Raw genomic sequence first — 24,663 nt, forward strand, 5'->3', positions numbered from 1 at the left:
TTGTTCTTGTCTGTATCACCTCCACCCACTTACTAAAAGCATCCACTAATATGAGGTACTGTTGGCCATCTGTTGGTCCTAAGAAATCAATGTGCACTCTCTCCCATGGATTAGTAGGTTGTTCCCATGGATGGATAGTTTTTCTCGGGTTGTTGCATTGTTCAATGCATTGTCGACATTCAGCCACCATCTGTTCAATATCCTTGTCTATACTTTTCCACCAGCAAAAACTGCTAGCTAAAGCCTTCATTTTTATTTCTCCTAAATGAGCTACGTGTAATTCTCGAAGCACGTGAGGTTTGAGGTATCATGACTCTCCAGCCCTTCAGTACACAATCATCTTGAATGGACAGCGCGTTATTGTGAAATCCATATTGTTCGACAGATTGTCCTGATTTTAAGGCCTGTAGGACTGGACCCAACACAGAATCGTTGAGAGTTTCCTTAGCCACAACGGTACTGTTGACATTGAGTGTTTCTAGTTGGTTTATGTGGTACATAGAGAGGTCATCTATAGCATTTTGTTGTACAACTTCGGTAGGGAAACATGAGAGATAATCTGCATTGCTATGATGAGCAGTTTGCCTGTACTCTATGTCATAGTTGAACCCGGAGAGAAAGTGAGCATAGTTGAATATCCGTGTTGCCGAGATTGTTGGTAAGGTCTTTGCTGGATTAAATATTGACACTAGCGGTTTGTGGTCTGTAATCAAAGTAAACTTGCGGCCATAACAAAATGGGAAAAACTTTTTCAGGCCCCAATATATTACCAAGGCTTCCTTGTCGATTTGAGAGTATTTTTGTTCTGATTTTGTTAAAGATCGAGAGGCGAAGGCAATTGGTCTGTCTGTTCCATTGCTATAGCGGTGAGACAGAACGGCTCCCACACCGGTGAAGCATCGGTAGCTAAGACCAGAGGTAAGCTAGGATCAAAGTGAACCAAAACGTCGTCACTTGTGATAATTTCCTTAATCTTCTGAAAACTCTTTTCACAAGATGAATTTTAATTGAAAGGGTTTCCTTTTTGTAGCAGTAGGTTCAAAGGATGTAGTAGTGTTGCCAAATTCTTTATGAATTTGTTGTAATAATTTGCTAGGCCCAGGAAAGTTCGGAGTTCAAAAACGTTTTCTGGCCTTTTACATTTCAGAATTCTCTGTATCTTGGTATCTGACTTATGTAGCCGTTTGCTATCGATCACATGACCTAAATACTCAATTTTCGTCTGGAAAAACTTGCATTTGTCTCTATTTAGCCTCAAATCGTTTGTCTTCAGTCGTTCGAACACCTGTTTCAGTCGGCGAAGAAGCTGTTCCCGGTTAGATTCTTGGACAATGACATCGTCGAAGAAACATTGTACACCCTCTAAGCCATGTAATGTTTTGTCCATGAATCTCTGCCATAACAAGGGTGCCACTTTTACTCCAAACATTAATCGGTTCACCTTAAACAGCCCTTACTGATTGTTTGCATTATGGCACTGTTTTCGTCCATCTCCAGGTGCAAGTATGCATTACTGATATCAAGAGTACAAAATATCTTTCCACAATGCATCTTTGACATGATATCATCGATCCGAGGTATAGGGTAGGGTTCATCTTTGATGACTTTGTTCAATGTCACCTTGTAATCAGCGCATATTCTGACTGAACCATTTGGTTTGACGACCGGAACAATTGGTGTGCCCCAATCAGATGATTCAACTTGTGTGATTATACCCAAAGTTTCCAGTCGTTCAAGTTCTTTCTCTACTTTTTCTTGTAATGCATATGGCATGTGTCTTGGTTTGATGTAAATTGGCTGGGTTTTGTCTTTTACATTAAAATGGCCCTTTTTGTTTGGTATTTTCCCAATGCCTTCTTTGAAAATGTCTTCGTATTGAATCATCAGTTTATCTAGTTCTTGAATGTTTTCATTTTTTTCACTAAAATCTAATGAATGTATGTCAGCTGCATCAAGCTGAATCTCTCTTATTCTCTTCCGAATATAGAGTCTACTACACTGTTCAGTCAAGTTGCTTTTGTTTTTTGTATTAATTTTATCTGTCTTTGTTTTTAACAGTCTATCTGTAATTCCCATCACATTACCATATGTCAATTTTCATTGTTGCATTCATTCATCGCGAATCACCTCTCATAACAACACGTACTCATTATTTCTCTCATAAATTAAACCTCTTTTATACCAAAACCCTCGACCTTTTACTCTTTATTATAATAACACCGCACATTTTTGGTCCTTCGAGCCGGATTTTTGGTCCTTTCGAGCCGCGGATTATATCTACGAACATTAGTGCGACTTTTCTCAAGTTTATTTTCAATATCTCGGTTGAACGTAGCCTATTTCATCCATCGTGAAGCCGCCAAGGACAATACCGCATCGCCATTTTGAACTTTACGTCTACGTCACGATACAGTCCACACTCCTCTCATTCCAAGTGTTCAACATCGTCATTGTTCTACTGTTCTGCTAGTTCCGCTCCGCATTCATCACTTCGACACTTCATTTCGTCTACAACTTCAGCTTCAAACGTCATGTCAAAAGTAAGGTTATGTTTGTAATTCTTCGAAGACAATGAAGACAACTCATCGCATCTCATCGTAAGTTCTAACAATAAATCAATAACTACAAGAAAATTATAAAGAAACCCTGATTTTATTCCTCAGTCGTCCTTATCCTCAAATTACTTCATCCATTTACAAATCTTGACTAGGCCTACTTATTGAACTCATTGAACGATCTAGGCCTAAATTACAGAATGAGATTTTCAACATTTTCTAATAGATGCAAATTGCAAATTAAATAAATTAAATACGATCAGTGAGTATATCCCTCCGAGCGTCACTCGTCGAAAAATCGACGCGCGACACACTTTGTGTAGTGTCACGCGTCGATTTTTCGACGCACGAACATCGTTTACGGCGAAGGCTCTATGACTGACTGAATCGGATTGAACTGGATCGAGTTAGGTATCGTTCTTTTTGATATATTCTAAGCTTTCTCCAGAGGTCTGTCTCTAAGCGCTTTATGTTCTCCGAGCCGATCGTAATTGTAGCAGACAGCTGACGTGCGTATTTGTAAACAGCTAGGTTACCCTCGGACCGATGACTGATGTGTTTTATTACGTTTATCATTGTTTTAGTGTTAAAAATCAAAAAGTAGTGATATACGTGGTTAGTGATGTGGGCCGGGTAAATACCCAGTGGATAGGTAAATATAAATTGGGTATTTACCTGGGTATTTACCCCAGGCCCGGGTAAATACCCAAAAACTGGGTATTTATAATTTGTATTAAAGTTAGAGAAGATTGAGATGTTTTTTTGCAATTATTACCTTGTAAAGATAGATAAAATGATAATAAAATGTGTTAAACAAAATGTCATATGGTCACTACTAGCATTTTACTTCTCGGTATGATCACCATAAATACCCAGGTCTGAGCATAAAGCATAATCGGCATAAACACCCTGGTCGCATGGTTGCACTGGTCCTGACTACTTATGATTTTTCAATTTCTTTGATAGATAGATGAATTTATTTTATTAATAGTGAAGAAAAATAATTTGTAAAATAATAATTATTATTTAGAAAGACAGGAAAATTTAACCTAGTAGTGGCCTATGTGTAAACAACTTAAGAAAATAATTAAAATTCAAACCGTAGGATGGCAGGATTTAATAATATTTTTGTTCTAGATCTTTTGTTGGTATCAAAATAAAAATAAAACTAATTTCATAAACTTGTGATACAAAACATTTGAATTTATAGCACAATAAATCTTTCAAAAATATATCAAAGTTAGACCAAAAAACAGGAGATACATTTTTTAGTAGGTTTATCCAAATATATTATTGTTCCCAACTAAGCGGTAACACAGAAAAGTTTAATGTAGACTCCCTCTTATCCGGACACCTTTTAACCGGACAATTTTTATCAGCCCATTGGTTTAACCTGACTAGATTGGCAAGAAGTGAGCGGTACTGAAACGACTGTTCTCGTGGGAAAGATTTGAGACCAGTGATCACGTATCTAAATACAATGCTCTCCTAAATTAAAGTCGAATATGACAGTACCGGTACACGGTTTCCGTTTTAACAAGTTTTTGGGGACTTCGGTTTAACCAGAAAACCCGTTATCTGGACTAGCCTCGGTCCCGAGGAGTCCGGGTAAGAGGGAGTCTACTGTACTTTCAGTATTCTGCCATTCTGCCTACATCAATCAGGCCATGGGTCTATTTCTCTGATGAGGTGTTGTCTTGATTTCATAAAAAAAGTGCTAAATAAAAGGTACGAGCAAAGCTTCAAGTTACTGTAAAAGGTGTTATAGACTATCCTAATTTATCATGTAATGATAACAATAACATATTTAGGGGTGGATAAAAATGAATTTCAATCGATTTCATAAATACCCAAAATACCCGGGTATTTATGGATTTTGGGTATTTACCCGGGTAAATACCCAGGGTATTTACCCTGAGTTTTAAATACCTGGGTATTTTACATCACTATACGTGGTGCATTATAAGAAGATTTAAGTGATTTTGAAGGGCTGGTTGATGATCCTGAAGAAGTAGGTAGTGATATTGATGTAAATTATCAGCCAGATTCCTAGCTATGGTTAGGCTATGCATTCTTAGCTAAACGCTATGTACTGAAATCTGTTTTTTGCCCATAACTTATTTATTTGCAAATCTACTTCCTTATATTATTATATATTTGTAATCCCCATAAAATTTTGAACAAAGTGGCTATTTTCAAATATTTATAGGCCTATAATTTATACAACTTCATTGAGCGCGAACTTTTTTTTTTTTTGAAAGTTTTCCAAAATATTTTTTTTTTCCTAAAAAATTTTTTTGAAACAAATGTTCCTTATGTTTTATGTATAATATTGAAGCCCATGATTTTCCAAACAAAATGGTATATAGAACAGTAGAATTAACATTGTTTTAAGCTTCTCAGATCCGTTTTAATAAAACCTTGCAAATGCGCCAAAAATAGGCGGACATTAAGGCCTAAACTATGGACACTCGGAGGGATATTCAATCATGTTCATTAGAAATAACAGAAGCTCAAACCGCAAAACTTAACCTTTATTTGCACGAAGCTAAAACCATTTCTGCCAATTTTGAATCTAACCTAGATAAGCTTCTTGACGTTGATGACGATACTAACGTTTTTTCTGACAATGAAGAAGCTATTTTAAAGTTCCAGAACGACATAACAGAACGACTATCAATTAACATTCAAACCGAAATTTCTCTTCTTATTCAGAACTCTAATGATGAACACTTGTCAATTAACTCGGTAACATCAAACCCAACCTCTAGGCCTACTACTAGCATAGTAAAATTGCCCAAGCTAGAACTGAAGTCCTTCAATGGTGACACTAAAACATGGATATCCTTCATTAACCTTTTTGATACTACTATCCACAACAATAGTAGCTTATCCCTTGTTGAAAAACACCAGTACTTGATAACTTCACTTGAAGGCGAAGCCTTACACCTAATCAAATCCCTACCAATTTCGTCTGGCAACTATACAGTAGCCTATAATGCTTTAAGGGAAAGATACCACTCAAAGCGTAGGCTAATCTCTGTCCACCTCAGTAAAATTGTCGATTTGCCTAATATTACTGAAAAATCTATCAAAAATCTCAGATAATTTTTAAATTACTTTAATGAAAATGAACAAGCCCTTAGTGTTCTTGACTATAATGTCATGGAAGACAACTACCTACTAAGTATGTTGATCTTACGAAAAATGAATTCCAACCTCTGTAAGGTTTTCGAATCAAGACGCATAAATTCATCTGATTTTCCTCAAGCTAGTGAAATAATCAAATTCCTCAAAGATTTTTGTAACAACAGTGAAAATGCTTCTCTATGTTGTGACGGTGCAATTTCGTCCTGGGACAAAATTGTACTGTCGGCCTCGGATAGCTAATCTAATTGAGTTAGTCCAGGGTTAGTGGTAATAATAATAGTATTTAGTTTTTAAAATATGGGCTCAGATATGGTCGTTAAAGCATCAGCTTTCAGTAAATGACACATTCATCACTGCCCGGGTTAGGCCCTAATTTAAACAAATTAATAATTAGGCGTTAATTCCGTGAGTGAAACACTGGTCGTAATTAACTAAAATATTAACTTCGAAAATAAAAAATAAAACCTCTACTTAATGGATATACCGTGTTTCACTTTTGGAATTAAAACCAATTATACTTACAATTAACCGATTCGATTGTCGCGGGTCCACGAGCTATTTCGCCCTGGCCTAACACCTACTATTCGACGACACCAGAGTTATTTCACCACTGGTTAATTACCGGGCTATTCCGCCCTCGACCTACGGTTTCGCGATGTATATGCGCGGATCCGAGAGCTATTCCGCCCTCGGCCTAACACCTAGGATTCGACGCTACCAGGGTTATTTCACCACTGGTTATTTACCGGGCTATTCCGCCCTCGACCTATCGTCTCGCAATATACGCAATCCGAGAGCTATTCCGCCCTCAGCCTAACCCTAGTATTCGACGCTTCCAGTGTTATTCCACCACTGGTTATTACCGGGCTATTCCGCCCTCGACCTAAGGTTTCGCGATGTACTCCACTCCACTTACCAGGGAGAGATGTTGCTAGCTATTCGCCCAGCGCTCAAGTCCGACTGAGCCTTGTCCTGCGCCGCTTTTATAGGGGTCGCGACGCTAGCGCAGTGCGTGGCCGCTCGGAGAACCAATGACTCTGCGCGGGACATTTGAAATTGTCTGAACGCTCGCTTTCTGATCTCGTAATATTTTTACCATTACAATGTCACAGTCAGCAAGCAGCTCCTTTCTAAATATCCAACCCTCACCAAGTTCCACGTCAAATTGATGAATCAATTCAGTTTCAACATCCTCCTATGGCTTTGATATGTACTTCAAATGATTTGAAATGTTTTTGCTGCCATAAAAATCACAAAATATACAGTTGCCCTGTCACAGTAAAAATACATTTCACATTTTGTATAAGAAAATAGAAAGTAAGTTTTTATTAAATCACAATCTGTAAGTAAACATAAACAATTCAACAAGTAAACAAAAGAATAATTTGAACACATGTTAGAAATAAAATGTAAATAATGTTAACAATAGAACAGAAACAACTTGTTTAATTGAAACAGCTGTTAAGATTCTTTAATTCCATTTAAATATGAGTACTCATAAGGTTAACATGGGAAACTCCAGAGCCACTGGGGCGGAGCCCGAAAGCCCGATCAGAATAAAAACTACTTAGTTGTCCTATTTAATGCCCAAAGAATCGGTGTACCGAATTTCAGCCTCGTAGGTAAATGGGAAGTGGGAGAATTAGGTATGAGTGAGTGAGTCAGTCAGTCAGTCAGTGAGTCAGTGAGGGCTTTGCCTTTTATATATATAGATTTTTCTAAATGTATCAACTTCCCGCAGGGGGCCCATGCTTGCGTGGGTATGTGGCCTGGCGACCACGCGGACCCTAGCTCTTGACCCCCAGAGGGGAGGTAACTGCCCGGTGTTGGAACCAGCACTCAGGTAGACCACAGTCATGGACGACTGGGAGTGCCAGCCCCTTCGGGGGAGCCCCCAGTGACATTCCCATCATCCAGGTTGGTGGGGTGTTCAGCTCTCAGTGATGCCGCTTTTTGCCGCCTCTCCTCATCTGCCTGTGGCTGTGGTTCTTGGGCTTAGTCCTGCCTGATGTGTATTATGACTAACATTATGTGCGGCATATCCTCGGCTCTGGAAGTAGTCTCTTCCTGGGAGGTGAAAGACGGGCAAGTAAGCCCCCGAAGGGGAGGTAACTGTCCGGTGTTGGAATCGGCATTTCAAGTAGGCCATAGTCATGGACGTCTGGTAAGCGCCAGCCCCTTAGGGGGAGCCTCCAGTCACACTCCTCCATCCAGGTTGGTGGGGTGTTTAGCTCTCGGAGAGGTGGAAGTGCGCCATCAATCTCCCATCTACCTGTGACTATGGTTCTTTGGGCTTCGGCCTGCTTGCTCTGTGCGACCAGCATTCGGCAAATCCTCGACTTTGGAAGTAGCCTTTCCTGGAGGTGAAATCGGGCAAGTACCCGTAAGCTCACGGGGACACTCTAGGGGAACGTAACTTTCCGCAGTGTGAGGGCAACGGCTGGGCGCACTCCATTAGCCAATCCCTGTCTCTGAGACCGGAAGGTATGGTAATCTAGAGTGTGGGGGGTTCTCCCTGGAACCTCAATTGAGCAAAGGGTGTCGCCACCTTTGGTGGATAGGTTCATCCGGGTGGGACCCACTTCTATTTCTGCCTCCTTTTGGGAAACCCTGATGGCCTGGCAGAGATGTTGGGCTTGATAGGCAAACGAAGGAGATCGGGTGCTGGGTTCAAGCCCGCTGGGGGTTTTCAGGGATCAATCGCCTTGGTCACCTCTGGTTTTCCAGCAACTGGGTAAGGCCTCGATCGGGTAGTGGTGGTAATAGGTGGTTGGGGTTCCGCTGATGGTCCCCTTCCTCCTGGCTTTGATGGCGGGTCTTGGCCTGTCAGGGATTGGATAGGTCCCGAGTGTTGCTTGCACTAAATGCGTCAGGGCGCTCCATTGCGATTCTTCAGGGTTTTGTACCAGGTGGATTCTAGGTGGAGTGATGCTTAAACAAGTAGCCGGTATCCCTGGTTAGGATTGAGGGGAAACCCTCTCTCCGAAGGGTTGCTTCGGCAGCCGGTGAGCCTGATGACCTTAAGCCATCCTCCCATGATGTGCCAAAGGTTGGTGCATTTGCTTCGGCCTACATCATGGGGCCCGGGTATGTTTAATTATAGGTACCGGGTTTGTAATCGGAGGGTTTCTAGCTCTTACGATAAAACGAATCGAAAATCGAATTGAATCGAATCGAGATGTATCAACTAGTAAACATGAAATAAACGAGATAAATAGATCTTGTAAGTAATAAACTTTTACTTTATTTACAATGCGAGACCTCTGGATCTCGTATCACAAATAGGCTAATAGGGTGATTAGTAACCATGGCAATTTGTTTTGTTGAATGCTTGGATGAATGAAGGAACCCCAATAAATAATTCATGAACAAAGAGAAAGAATAATGGTGTTTTTATGTTGTTAGGTATCTTTATGAGTTAGGCCTATCTAATGTTTTATAGGTTTACATAATAATGGTTTTCAACTACGGTAACATTACATTTTTTTTAATTATCGATGTGTTTCTCTTCTGAAACAGCACTAACGGATGCGTAATAAAATAAAGGTCATTGGTCAATAACCTAAAATATCACGTTTGTGCAATGTTGTATTTTGATGTAAAAAAGCAAATGCAAAAGCATGGCATTGATTCAAATAGTTTTACCGGTCCTATTAAATCATACAAAATCAATGCTAAATAATTGTCAATCCGGACAAGGAATTTTCGATAAACAACTTTGAATCATTCTTTTGCGATTGGAATCCCCTTTCCCAGCATTTAAGGGAAGTGGTGCAAGTCTAAATATAGCTTCAAGGTTGGACCCACCCCTTCCCCTCACCCACTCGACTCACTGTGGCTCGCACTCATTTCGAGGTCATTGCTTAACCCAAAAATTATAACAAAATACCGTAATTTCTAAACATATTTAATTTTTTTTTATTTAGCCTGATATCAGCCGTAAGTAAACACATTATTATAAAAAGTGATAATAGAAAGTTAAAATATATATTTTACTACGGTTACGATTATTATGAATTCGTAAATAAACAGTTAACACATATTTTTCTTAATTTGTTATTGTAGGAAAAGAATAAATACAATAAATAATGAACTATTACAGCTGTGCGGTACGAGATCTCAGGGTCTCGTACAATGACGTCATATTCACTTCCTGGGCTGCTTGAAGATTGTCAACATTGTACTGGTTCACATAAACAAACACTCAGCGCTCTCTCGCCTTTCTTTGTGAGGTTGTGATGCGCAAAAGATTACTGCGCAACGTAATCTCAGGGTCTCGTATCGCACCTGGGTAATCATAGCTGACGAGACCTACAGATCTCTTAACACAACATTGGAATAATGCAAGAAAATATACAACGCAGTAAACGTGTTAATTATTTAGGGGCCCCAAAAATAAATGAGTTAGAAAATTAAGTAATTTAAATAGGCTATTGAATAAAATTTTAAAAGAAAAAAAAATAACGACAAATAGAAGGCTGTGCTTATAAATTTTTAACAAATAATAAAATCTCTAAGTCCATTTGGCAACAGCAACAATAAATAACAAAACAGGCGGTAACTTGCCGTAACACTGGCGGTATCAGTCCTTTGCCGGGTCAAGTGTGTGACACCGGAGGGCCATGAAGCTGGGCGGAGAAGAGGGCCAAGGTCCCAGGTAGGCCAGGATGTCGTATGCTTCTCCGCCTCAGGTAGATGGTCCAACTCCAAGGCCCTATCAAGCGCGCTGGGCGCTTTTAAATTAGAATATCGTAGTCAAATGGATCGCACAGATAGAAAAATGAAGGCGACAAGGCATAAAAAGTGTTATCCGAAAGGATGGCATACGATACAGAAAACTAAAACGATGTCTATTGTAACAAGATGACGGAGCCTCTACCTCTTGACAGTAGGAGTAAGAAAAACGTGTTGCAGACAAACGTCACAGAGGGTCGTTGGAACAGTAACATAGCAAAACAAATACTAAACAAAAACATTTTGACCATTGATTATGAGTCGTGACATTCGCCGGTGGAAAGTAGTCACGGCTCATTACACGTTAAAAACTCTCCATCAAGACTTATACCTATTAAGCCCTACTGCTAATATGCCACTAACCCCAAAAGGGTAGTAGGGTCAAAGGCGAGTAATGTTCTATACGCACTAATATTAATTTCATTCATCAACCCTTTGAGTGCTATGCAACGATATATTGTTGTTTACTAAAATCTCTAAGGGATATAGAGAGGAAGGTTATTTTAACAAAAAGTAGCAAAACGGGCATTGGTGACCTGCATGTTCATAGGATACACTAACAACCACTTAGCTAAAAGATTTGCCCAATCCGATGATTTGAGGTGTATGTCTAAACCAAGGATTATGAACACCTCACTATGCCCCAGTGGTTGTAGTATATCGCTACAAACACACAGGTCACCAATTATTTGCCACACAGGACCGGAATCGAACCCGAGCAAACAAATTAACTGGTCAAGTGACACACACCCAAGCCTTCTCGGCTATCTGTGCTTGGAAAATATGGAGTAAAAACTGGTATTTAAGCTGACGTCAACAATTGCTTACAGATAGCGCACCCGATGGCGCTACAACCTAGCTGTTCAATGTGTTACTTACTAGGTAGCAGCACTAGTTAGTCACGGATAGGGATGGACGAGATTGGATTTTTAGTTTGAGACAAGATGAGACGGGATTTTTTATTTCTTATAAAATTTCGAGACGAGATCAAGACCTTCATAACGGGAAATGCATGTTCCACATTTTAACCTGATTTTTTAACATTTTTAAAAACCTACTGATTTATGACAGACTAGTTAATCACAAAAATAATAATAATAGACAAAAATATTTAAAATCTTTTATTAAAAATTTATTAAAAACGTTAATAATAGGCTACCCCTGCCGCAGCAAACCTGCAGACTAAGCGAATTTCCATTTGCCTGATTGGATTTACACTAAAATGTCTACTTAAAAATAAAACATTTATTTCCTATTTAAATAGAATTAGTTTAACAAGTACTTAGGTTTGCTGCATCAGGGAGGGTAAAACTGTTTTTTTTTTATGTTAAAAGTTAGTAAGAAATAAAAACATTTTCCAAATTTGATCAAAATATGTTCATAAACAAGCAAACTACAACAGTTTACTTGTTCTCCATAAGAATAACATGGGAATTTTAAATTTACATTTTTTTTAATTTTCTCTGTAACCATTAGGCACATAATAACGCTTCAATATACTAAATTATTTGATTTTTTTTTAAGCTCTACAAAATGGTTTGGAAAGAAATTGCTAAATTTTATGTTTTTTGGGTCAAAAATGGGAAAAACCTATTTTTACCCCATAAAACCCCTCCAATCATGCTGGTTCGCGAACTCGTTCAAATAAATGTAGGTTTACACGTTTATACCAAATTTCATCAAAATCGGATCATTTTTGCTCGAGTTATCGTGCTAACGGACAGATATATATATAAATATATATACTAATAAATAATACACCATAGTACCATTTTTTTAAATTATTTTTAATGACTGGTGCATTTCAACACTAAGATCATAACTGATCTTAGCACCTTGGTGTTGAAATGCACCAGTCATTAAAAATAATTTAAAAAAGGGTACTATGGTGTATTATTTATTAATATTAATTACAGTAGCCCTACACGTGAACAATATCAAATATAATAAATATATATATAAACTAGCACAGCACCCGTCCTTCGTACGGGGTTGGCATATAAGTATAAAATGCTTATTGCAGTTGTTATACTCAAGCTTTGCGTTTGCAATGGGGGGAGGACACAGTTTTCATATATTTACGGTATGATATAGTATAACACATCTACCATTACCATAATGTTCTACCACTGCACCTAAACAATTGAAAAAAATAAATTATCAAACATTCGCACAATATCACAAATTATTCATTAAATGAAAAACTCAAACCTAACTGTAAACAATCCTACTTTGACAGTTCTCATTGTGTATCACAGCTTTTTGTTGCTGCTTAGTTCAAATTAGCTGTTGTCATGTGGAAAAACAAAATAATAATAGTGCTGCACCGTGTTGGGAAACCTTATAACTTTTTAATGCTATTGCATATTATAGGACCAAACTTGTAAAGTTGAAACAGCTGACTAAATTCTTTAATTCTCTTTAAATATGAGAATGAGATTTTATTTGCCAGTTAATCTATCTATCTATATATTAATAGGCAAGCACGTTTCTTTAAAACCTTTTTTCTCAGCTCGTGTGCATCGTGGGGTAAATCTACGCATACCGTTAGAAAGCTATTTTCCTGTAGGTGTGCAGAATCCCTTTATAAATTTAAATAGGCTCAAAGATAAGCACAAAAAATGAGTTTAAAAATTTGAAAAAACTAACATGGATCTTATGCGTTGCCATGCTGGTGACGAAATAACAACGAAATATAAACAGAAAATCAAAACAAATGGAAGAAACTCCAATCACATGTTTTATTTACAGTGTGGGGTGAAAATAGAGAAGTGAGTAAGTTTACATTACATATTTTTGGTCGAGTTTCGACCACTGGACGACCTCTCGTATCTATAAAAGAGGAACTATGTATGTATGTATGTATGTATGTATGTGTGTGTGTGTATATACGTTATGGACTCCGAAACCACGCGACGGATTGTAATGAAACTTTCAGGCATTATTAAGCATCTTTCAAGGATGGTTCGAGTGAAGTTTGGTGCAGATCCATCAAAAGGGCTCTGCCCCAGAGGGTTTTAAGTGGGTCAATGTCAGACTTTTTGATCTACAATGTTTACAAATAAATACAATTTAAAAGCAGATGCTTACTTTCACCAACTGTTTTGTAGGTTTGAATAATCACAACATTCTGTATTAGCATTAGTCATGATTTGAAATAGTGCCACAGTGTTTCTACAGATTGCAGCACAGAAAACTATTTTACTTTTGAATAAGTCCAAATGTATTAAACCTCAATCGCAGCACTTAATGTACACCTGTGCACTTAACAACGTTTAAATTCTCCAATGTTAAATATTAAAACATAAAAACCTTTATCAAAGTACTGTATTATAAACAATAAAAGGGATGACTTTTTTAATTTTATGACAAAAGCTAATTTGCAACCAAAAGGTGAGTGAGCGTAGCGAATGAACATCAACCTGGAGGCGAGTAAGCGTAGCGAACGAGCTAACCTGAAAATAAGTGAGCGCAGTGAACGATTTTCAACCTGAAGGTGAGTGAGCGTAGCGAACAAACTTCAACCAGGACGTGATTGAGCCATGCGAATACTTATGAAGTTAAGCGGGGCAAAGCACGCGGGTACGGCTAGTATTCCATAGGTACAAATACATTGGCACGTCAAATTAGTCATAACATAACATTAATTCAAACAAACCAGTGGAGTCAGTGTCCTTGACATATAATCTTCGATTGAGTATGGCTGATTACAAAGAAAGTTATTTATTTTAATCTTGAAATCCTTATCACTAAGTAATCTTATGGCTATTGGTAACTTGTTATAAAGTTTACTGCTTAAAATTAATGGTCTTTTATCAGACTTAGCAAGTCTAACATAAGGAAGATTTATATTACATTTATGACGAGTATTATGGTAGTGTATATCTCTCCTATATTCCAGCTTATCTAATTGTGGTCTTAAATATAACAGGCATTGCCTAATAAATAGAGAAAACAGTGATAATATTTGGTATTCTTTAAAATATTAAGTACAATCATGGTGCCAATCTACTGCAGCTATTACCCTAATTGCCCTTTGCTGCAAATTGAAAATTTCTTTTGCGTTAGCAGAAGACCCCCAAACAAGTAACCCATAGCTTAAATGGCTATGAAAAAGTCCATAGTATGCCTGTATGAGAGAAGGCCGTTCTAATTCACCACATAATTGTTTAAGTGAAAATATACTTGAACTCAGTTTATTTTTTAAAACTACAACATGATCATGCCAGGTCAAAGTAGAATCAAAAGTTAATCCAAAAAATTTTTGATTTCTCTCATCCATTGGCGCACTGTGTACTTCACGCAGGTTAAACAAAACAGTTTTTTCTTATCATTATTTAGTACAAGATTATTAGAAATTAACCAGTTTTCAGCCTGCTTTAGATTATGCATAGAGTCAACCAAAAGTTGTTCATGATCTGCATGTCTAGTAATGAATGAATGAATGATGGTTGTGTCGTCGGCATATAGAACAATGTTTGCAGGGATATTAACACTTAAGTCATTAACTACTACCAAAAACAACAGAGGCCCAAGCACAGATCCTTGGGGAACTCCACAAAATACAGGCTTAAGAGATGATACATCGTTTCCCAAAACTACGTATTGTGTTCTATTTGACAAATAAGATATAAATAAATCTAACACTTTACCTTTAATGTTATAATGTTCTAACTTTTTTACCAAAATTTCGTGGGATACTCGATCGAATGCTTTACTAAGATCACAGAATGTAATTACAGCAAAATCCTTATTTTCATAACAGTCGAGAATTTTATCAACCAAGGAAGTAATGCCATGTGTCGTTGAAAGCCCTTTACGAAATCCAAACTGTTCTGTACAAAGGAGTTGATTTGATTCTAAGTATTGCATTAACTGTTTACCAATAACTATTTCAAGGACTTTAGACAGAACAGGAACAGGCCTATAGTCACCTATTTTATCTTTTTTGCCTTTTTTGTAAATAGGATGGACTTTACTTATTTGAATGATATCAGGAAACACACCTTGAGCCATACAGTTGTTAATCAGAATTGTTAATGGGGTAACTAAGTAAGGTATGGTCTCCTTAATGAGAGCATTTGTCATTCCAAAATTATCCATGCTTTTTTTTGGAGCTAAGTGTTTTACTACATCTAAAATATCATTTTCTGTCACATATTTAAAAACTAAATCTCTAACACTATCAGGTACTACTTTTTTCTTTAAATAATGAGCAAAGTTACAACTATTACTTATACCTACATTTTGACTAGAATTTACATTATCACAGGCAGTATTCACAAAGTATTCATTAAATTCATCTGACTTAAAATAATTATCTACTCTACATTTTCTTGACTTATTTTTATGTTTATGTACAATATTCCATAAAGCTTTTGTTTTATTTTTGGCGTTTTCTATAGCATTAGCATTTTCCCTTTTTTTGGCGTTTTTAATCTTACGTCTATAAACATTTTTAAGTTTTTTATACTCATTTCTATACCAAACAACATTAGTGTCTTTATATAAATGATAGAGAGAATCCTATCCTTCTTTAAGGTTTTGTAACTCTGAATTATACCAAGGACACTTATTGGAGGTCTTCTTTTTCCTTTGAAAAATTTTCACATGTTTAACAAAACAAAGGTTAAAATAAAAACTCAAAATATTTACAAAACTACTAAATGCTAAGTGGTCGTCATTAATTTAAAATACCTCTTTCCAATTTTCTTTTCTTAAATAATATTTGAACTCTCTTATACCAGCCTCAGATAATTTTGTGACTGCTGTTTTACTGTTATATACAGGAAAGTTATCCTTATCTTCCACACTATAATTCAGGGGTGCCCAGAGGGGGGTACTGTGGCGCGTTTGCGCCACAGGAATTTTTGGGGGGGACTATTTTTAAGGGATTTTGGGGGGGATATTTAATTTTTGCTAGCTGTCATAATGGCTGTATAATTTTGTACAAGCAGTCCGAAAAAGTGTTTCTCACTAAAAGTAGCTCACTATCAACACCAACATTTTGCCGTTCGTAATTAAGATTGCTTCTAAGAATGGTAAAGCACCTTGTCAGACAACCCTTAACATACCAGTGTAGAATTTTACATGCTACATATGTTTTTGTTGGTTCTTTAACTCCACCATAGCACAGAAAACGTACTACTATAACCCAGAATGCCAACCGCATGGTAAAAAGCATTAAGCGTTTTGAGAGAGCTTTGCCTGTCAATCCGTAGGCAGCGCCACCAGCGTTGCCATGCATTAGCATAGCAACGCTGGTGGCGCTGCCTACGTATTGACAGGCAAAGCTCTCTCAAAACGCTTAATGCTTTTTACCATGCGGTTGGCATTCTGGGTTATAGTAGTACGTTTTCTGTGACCATAGTCAGGATTTACAAAAGATCCCCTTCTGGAGGTGTCGTCAGTATACGTTACAAACATTTAACACAAAACACGAAACGATTACAGATAGGCTTATCAATTCACGCGCGTACATTGCCGTCGGCAAGACTGGAAGTAAACTGAATCGGGTTCAGGTTATGACGGACCGACGTGGTCTCTGAATTGTCGTCTGCGTTTTCAACAGCTGATATTGGACTATTGTTATAGTGACTGAGAAGAGTATTGAAAATATAATGGCTTTCATAATTAATTGAGTGTTTTCACTCAAAAATGTTGTGCTGTCCCCAAATTTTATGTATTCATATATTTCAAACTCCTCAAAGTATTTAAAAATTTCCTTTCGTGCAGTGCTATAGAATTTCGAGACCATCATTTATATCCAGCATATAAATTGGTTATTATTGTCAATAGTTTTGAATGGAAAACTCAATTATGAATCCCGTTATATTTTCAACATACTCCGTCACTACAATTAGTCCAATATCAGCTTTTGATAACGCAGACGACAATCCAGAGACCACGTCTTTCCGTCATAACCTGATTCAGTTTACTTCCAGTCCTTCCCGCGGCAATATACACGCGTGGATTGATAGGCCTATCTGTTATCGTTTCGTGTTTTGTGTACAAACGGATTGTCTGACAAAATACGTTCCTACCATTTTAGTCATAAAAGGCAATCCTGGGGCTATCAAAATGAATTATAAGATTACTTCGTCACAAAAACCTTGGTAACATGGTATTTTGCCCGACGATTTTTGTAGAAGGATTTTTGTAGGATTTTTGGGAAGTGGCGAGCAACAAGTCTGACTTATTTCGTGACTCTGCCTATAATTTTGAAACAATTAAGATACTTTTTGCCAAAGCATTATTAATACACTTAAAGCTGTTTGAATTCTTAATACCCTCTAAACATTAAATCCACCTAATATATTGTACAGTTACAGTACTGTGTTGGAGTAGAGTAATTCACCGAGTATAGGCCTATTGTTGAACGTGTTGAAGACGTTGTCTATAGCAATACTGAGCACATGTTGGCTGACAATACTAATTCGGAATTTTGTAAATTGAAAAACTTCTAATTCAACCATTACTTAGATATGTATTGTTAAATGACGTTTCATATTAAACATTTAATTTTGATTCTCAATCAGCAAGTTTGTTTTTTGTACCTCAAGTTTACTAAATACTTTAAATACTTGTTTAATGAGGTAAAGGGAAATTGTCAGATAAATTGGTGGGGGGAGGGTAGGTTTAAATAGACGACAACATAAATTGGGGGGACTACTCCTTTGGCTTGGGGGGGGGGATTGCGCCTCTGGGTTTAGGGGGGATGGGCACCTCTGCTATAATTATAGGTAAAAACTTGAGCTAAGTGATCACTAACATGTTTATTAACCACAGAGGCTGTAAAATTATTTTCTAATGAGGTGAATATGTTGTCCAAACAATTATCACCTCGCGTAGGCTCATAAATTGTCCTATGCAACCCATACATACTAAAAAGATTTATAAGGTTTACAGAGTCACTATCATTACTAAGAAAGTTCATGTTAAAGTCGCCACATACAATTGACTGTTTTTTCTGCCGATTGATTTGGCTTAGTAACTTTTCTAAGATGCTAAAAAAATTTTGGACACTTCCATTAGGAGTACGATATATGATCACTAGCAATAAATTCATGTTTAATATTTCAACAACTGCTATTTCACAATCTAAATCAACTGATAATTTATTCATATCATCCATTACTTTGATACATGATGGGTCATAGCGAGAAAAAATTGCTGTGCCCCCATGAATTCTAGAAGTTCGGCAATAGCTAGTGACATGGTGAAGCTCGCTAATTGAACATATGTTGATTTCATTAACTTTTAACCAGTGTTCAGTTACACAAAGAAAATCTAAATTCATTTCTTGTGCAATCAATTCCAATGTATTAACTTTATTCAGAAGGCTTTGACAATTTTGGTGATAAATTGTTACAGCATTTTTTTTTGTGCACATTCTTACTATTTTTATTACCTGTAAAACTATTTGTTTTTTTCCCTTTTGTAATACTACTATTCATTAAATCATTCTTACATTTACTGAACTTACTTAAGCTAATTTCATCACAGCTAGTAAAATGTATAACATCTATGGGTGGGTCTGGTTGTTGTCGATGAACCGTTGAAGCCGGTGGGGTGGAGTTTCCCGACAGCAACTCTGTTCCTGGAGGAGGTGGTTGACTCATATCTCCTGGCTTCTGAGGGCACCTTGACGTCACTGGTACAGACACACCAGGCTCTTCTGTGTCAGATTTTCTTACTAGAGCGTCACAGATATGTTTTGACAGCCACTGCTTCTTTTTATGATTTAAATGCATCCCATGATGAGTGTGCAAATGTCTTTCTGCTGAGCTTATTTTGACCAAAGACACATTTGGAAACTTCTGACTTAAAACTTTAAGCGTATTATTGGATTTTCTAATTTCTTCATTAACACATGACCATTCTTTTAAGTCATGCCTATGTGGGAAATCAACTAAAACTATTTTAGAGCTGTCATATTTATGCAGAGTGTCGTTTACCAAGTTTGTCATCCTCTCTGCCTCATTACGGGCAATGTCATTTGAGCCACAAGCAATTATCAAAACATCTTCAGGACCCAATTTCTCTTCTTCAATGTTTTTATCATTTAGGATGGATTCTGCTAGACCTCCTGGTCTTATAACTCCAACAGCCTTGTGTGATTTGGAAAGATGATTTATATGATAAGCTAGTCCCCTTCCATGACTGTCTGCACATATAAGCATCCTGTGTTTTTTATTGCTATCTTGGCGGTTTTCATGTCCAAGAAGTGTTGTTTTTGTTTTATTGTTTGATTTTAGCCCCTTATTTTTTACTATTATGCATTCTATGCTTGCTATGAGTAAAGAAAAGAAGGCTCAAATTTTGAATGTAATTAAATCGTATAAGGACATTTTGTTAGGAACGTTTTCAAGTACCCTAACCTATGTTTTCAAATATTCGAATGCATAAGAATATTTGGGTTAAAAACCATTCTGTGATATTCTAATTTTGAGTCTACAAACCATGAATAATAAGCCTAAACGTTTATTGATGTAACAAATAATTGCAACGCCGTTACAAGCAATGGAGAAGTAGGTTTTCAAGTATAGTAAAACATGGCATATGCACTATTGCAGGGCGTAGCTCAGAGGAAGAGTTTTCGCTTCTCATGTGGTGGGTCCCTGGTTCAAATCCGCACCACTCACTATACTTTAGTTCCATTAATTAAACTTTTACATGTTTTATATTTAAATAACAGCTCTAATCAACATTTAATTTTTTATTACTTTGAATAACAAATTCAGAATACCAAAATGGATTAAAAGTAATTTTTTAATGATAAGCAGTTCAGTCCAACGCCCAAAAATCAAATATAGGCATACAAAATTGTTAGTACATCACAGGGTTTTAGCTATTTAGGGAAACAAATAATGAGCACCTAAAAAAATACAATGCAACCCCTCTTTAAAATTGTCTTACTATTATTTCCCATTAAAATGTCTTTAAATAAAACCGAGAGCCTTGGGTGTAAAATAATCTGATTAATGTTGCAATGTTGGATACATTTTTGTACATATTTGTATGCAATACGGTATGCTGTTTTAATTTGGTTTCTCTCAAAGCTTAAAAATCTTTTCTCTGTGATAGCTAAATAGTTGATATAACCATGAAATTTAACTCAAGTAAAATTAGACTAAAATTTCACAGAAATTGATAACTTATAATTAATTCTAATAGGGCGATTGTACATACATTATAAAATTCAATTTCACTCTTTTGTACTACGCCACATTTATTGATTGTAATTTATATCTAATAAGAATTATCATTTTAGCACTCATAGATATATTTTTATCTTAAATTGCAAACGTGAGCCAATTCGCACTTGCAAAAAGAACCTAATAATTCATTTTTTTTAAATGATGTGAGTAATGAAATAACTCTCTTTCCAAAAATACTAGTCTACTTCAAATAATACGGGTGTAGAGAGGTTGTTAGAAAATGGCAAGTATTTACCAGTGTAATTTACAAGAGTAAAACTTTATGAAACACATTGCTGTCTACACTAGTAAAAACCACTAGTAATACTAGTCCCTACACTAGTAACTAGTATTTTACACTAGTAGGTTTTTAAAACGTAGACTTGTAAAGTACACTAGTATTACTAGTCCATGGACTAGTAAATACTAGACTATAGTAGTTTTATGAAACAGGGCCCAGATGTTCTACCCAGAGGGGGAAAACAGTTAAGACAGATAGATTTGCCATTTTCACCTTCATTTGGTAAAATTTTTTTGGTTGTTTTTTCTCTCTTTCTAATAATTGTATGACTGTCTCTAGTGTCCTTATAGTTTCTACCATTTTTGTTGCCTCTAGTTTGTAGACATCACACCTGTTACATTTATTATGATGTGCTGCTGACTCTTTCATACCAGGATTGGCTCTCATGTTCTCTTCATAGTGTAAAAGTAGCAAGCTCTTCGCCTCTTTTTCCTTTTTGAGTTGTTGTTCCAAATGTCTTACTTGTTTTGAAAGTTTGTTTTCATTATCTTCAATTTGTTTTTTCAGGGAATCAATAATCTCTTCATTTTCTTTAACTCGATCTTCCAACTCCAAAACATAAAAAGAGCTTTTGTTTTTTGCTTCATACAGCTCTTTTCTCGGTTCTTCATTTTCATTTAAAATATATGTGTTAATTTCTTCTGCAATTGAGGAACAATTGAGCTCACTTGTACTTTCACTAGCATCGATCACACTTAATACAGATGTTGCAGTTTTGTTATTATAACTGGTTTTTTTATGAATACTCATAAGGTTAACATGGGGAACTATAGAGCCACTGGGGCGGGGCCCAAAAGGGTTTTTGAGATAAGAATATGCCTAAATGTTAATCGGGAATGTGAGCTATCATCATGCCAAATTTAAGCCCAATCCGTCCGGTAGTTTATGCATGATTGAGCAACACACAAACTCACAAACTTTCGGATTTATAATATAAGTAAGCTATATATCGATGGTTATATGCACAAACATTGTATGTCCAATTTTTTTCACTTTTGACATTTTTATATATTTGGAAAGCTGTAGTCTTCATCTTTCAGATCACACATATTGTATGTCCATATTACAATAGGAAAAATTAATATAAATTCTCAAAATAAAAGTGTTCACTTTGGTATGATATAATTTTATCCTGCACACTTGTAGCATGTCCAATGATTGCAGTACCAGCTGAACAGAGAAAAACTCCTTTAGAGCACAGATATAGTATCTTTGGACTTGCAATGATTGTGCATGAAAATACAAGGCCTACTATCTCTGGTATTTGTTTTTTATCTTGTAGTATGTCCAAAAATCTGATGATCTCAAGTGCACTCTTATAGTATGTCCACATTTTATTTTACAATTAGGTTAGGTTTAGGACATACAGCATCTGTGCACAACAGAACATAACACCAAAAAAGAATCCGTGAATTGGCTAAAGGTAAAGTGGTTTGGGTTTTAAAAAGCAAACCCTTTTGAAATTCTATACAAGTACGAACTTAACAAGGAAATAGAGTTTTTGACTCTTGATGTACGAATGGATTCCGAGACGCCATTTGTCTGGGAACAACAACTTCTCAGTCCAAAGTACACCGAGCCTATTCCGGTTTCCAGCGCCAAGAAAAAGGATTTGATGTACCTACTTAAAGCGGGGTAATCCCAGAAGCATTCACGCATTTTGTCTCTGAAATCCCTAGTTCCGCATCGGTAAGAGATATTGTACTTTACGTCATAGAGGAAGAAGAAGGAAACAAGTCTCTCACTGAAGTTACCAAAAAGAAAGAAGAAAGAGACGCAGTAGAAGAGATGTTATAGGGCAAGAAACCAGAAAAAGAAGTAATGTAAAGAGAGTTTAAGAAAACCAAGGAGGCTAAAAAAAACCAGAGAAAATAAAAGAAATTAAAACTTCATAAGAAAATAAAGTAATGTGTCTAAAGGACAGCACTGTTGAATAAACCCCATAAAGACTGACTCAACAAAATACAGTGTGTACTGTATAGGTACCATTTTACAAAAGGCACTACCTGATTTATTTCGTGCTTTGTTTAATGTTTCGTTTAGGCATATTTGTGTTTAAGTTTCGAATAGCTGGTAGGCCAAGTAATTTTTATTTTTAAAATGTTAAAAATAAAAGTAGTCTACAATGTAAGACAATAACAGTCATGGGCGTCCGCAGAATTTGGAACAGGGGCAACCCCAATATATAGGTCTAACGAACCTCCAGGGGTTGGGAGCCTTCCCCGGGAAAAAATCTGAAAATATAGTGTTATAAAACATATTTTTACGCTATTTTGTAATACATAAAACCAACCAAAACAAAATAGTACATTGTGCATCAAGGACAGTCACCTGAGGGAGTCGTCGTTTTTTATGCCAACATTAACAATTAACCAAACAATTATAAAGAAAAATAATTATAGTTGAATAAAGCCTAGATAACAGCCAAGAAAGTTTATGTTTTGTTTTCTGAATACTTTTGTTAAAGTATGAAAGTATACAAAGTATAAAAGATTTTTACATCTGTGAGTCAACTACTTATTTGATTTAAACATCAATTTAAAACATTTTTTAGACATGACCATTTTGAACATACTTTTATAAATTCCTTAAAACCCCAGTGATCACAGAACATTATGTGTATTAAATTTATTTCTATTTTTTTAGCCAGGGGGCGCCCATGATAACAGTTGTTTAAATTTTTCATTCCTTACTAAAACCAATCTAGGGGCAGTTTTTGTATTGCACACTCGTAGCATGTCCATAAATCTGCGCGTTCAGAAGTGCACACATATAGTATGTCCAACATGGTTTGATTTACAAATTATTTGTAAAAATGTGGCTTGAATAAAGATAAAACTATTTATGTAGATGCATTTTTAATAAATGGGGCCAATAAAATTTATTTATTTCAAACATTTAACAGTTTTAGTTTAAGTTTCCCCCATAATACAAACTTTGTTTTTGCGGTTTCCGAAAGTTTACCAAAATGGACATACAACTATTGTGCTTATAACCATCGATATATATATATATATGTATAAATATATATATATAAATATATATATATATATATGAATTTGAACGGATGGTGTTTTTGGCCTCTTGGGACCTCAAAACAAACAAAAAAAATCGGTCCCGCGTCCAGGTCTTACCATGAGTACTACGGTAATAGCTTATTCCCTATATAGGAAATTCGCTACAAAACATCAATATAAAAAAATATATTATTAGGCCTAACTTATTAAAATAAAAGTACCTGTCTGGCATTGGAAACGTGGAGATATCAGTTAGTATATAGTTCAACTTAAAAAATACTAAATTTTATAAGTCTAAAACAACAGTCCTACTAGTAAAGTATCAAGTAACAATATTTCAGTCTTGTGTTATTTTTAGATTGATTTGGACTGACTTATTTTGGCTATGTTTACAGTAGTTAAACATGTCTTACACTGCTTACACTAACAAAACTTCTCATAATTTGCTATGTCAAAACAAACACAAAATTATAAAACAATTAAAGCAATATTTACATCTAAAGAATTAATAATTAAATAAAAACGCCTTCGCAAAGGTAACGCAACATAAACACGCTCCTGTATTACGGGTATTGCATTGACTTTCTGCAGGCGTTTTTTTATCTCGTCTCAAAAAAAATCCCGACCAAAATAGAATCTTGTCTCAACGAGATTTAAAATTTCCCGAAATTTCGAGATCCGTTCATCCCTAGTCACGGACTTATTAG

The 24,663-nt window shown here is 36.2% G+C and overlaps 1 protein-coding gene across 11 annotated transcripts in view; it reads left to right on the plus strand.

The window, feature by feature from the left end:
• LOC128984186 (annexin B9-like) overlaps positions 1 to 24,663 on the plus strand; it is a 281,946-nt gene that overhangs the window by 221,322 nt on the left and 35,961 nt on the right. The gene's annotated exons all lie outside the window — the stretch shown is intronic.

This window comes from Macrosteles quadrilineatus, unplaced genomic scaffold, assembly GCF_028750875.1.
Source record: "Macrosteles quadrilineatus isolate MER2022 unplaced genomic scaffold, UCM_ALF_1.0 Scaffold_1__1_contigs__length_201487025, whole genome shotgun sequence".
Lineage (NCBI taxonomy): Eukaryota > Metazoa > Arthropoda > Insecta > Hemiptera > Cicadellidae > Macrosteles > Macrosteles quadrilineatus.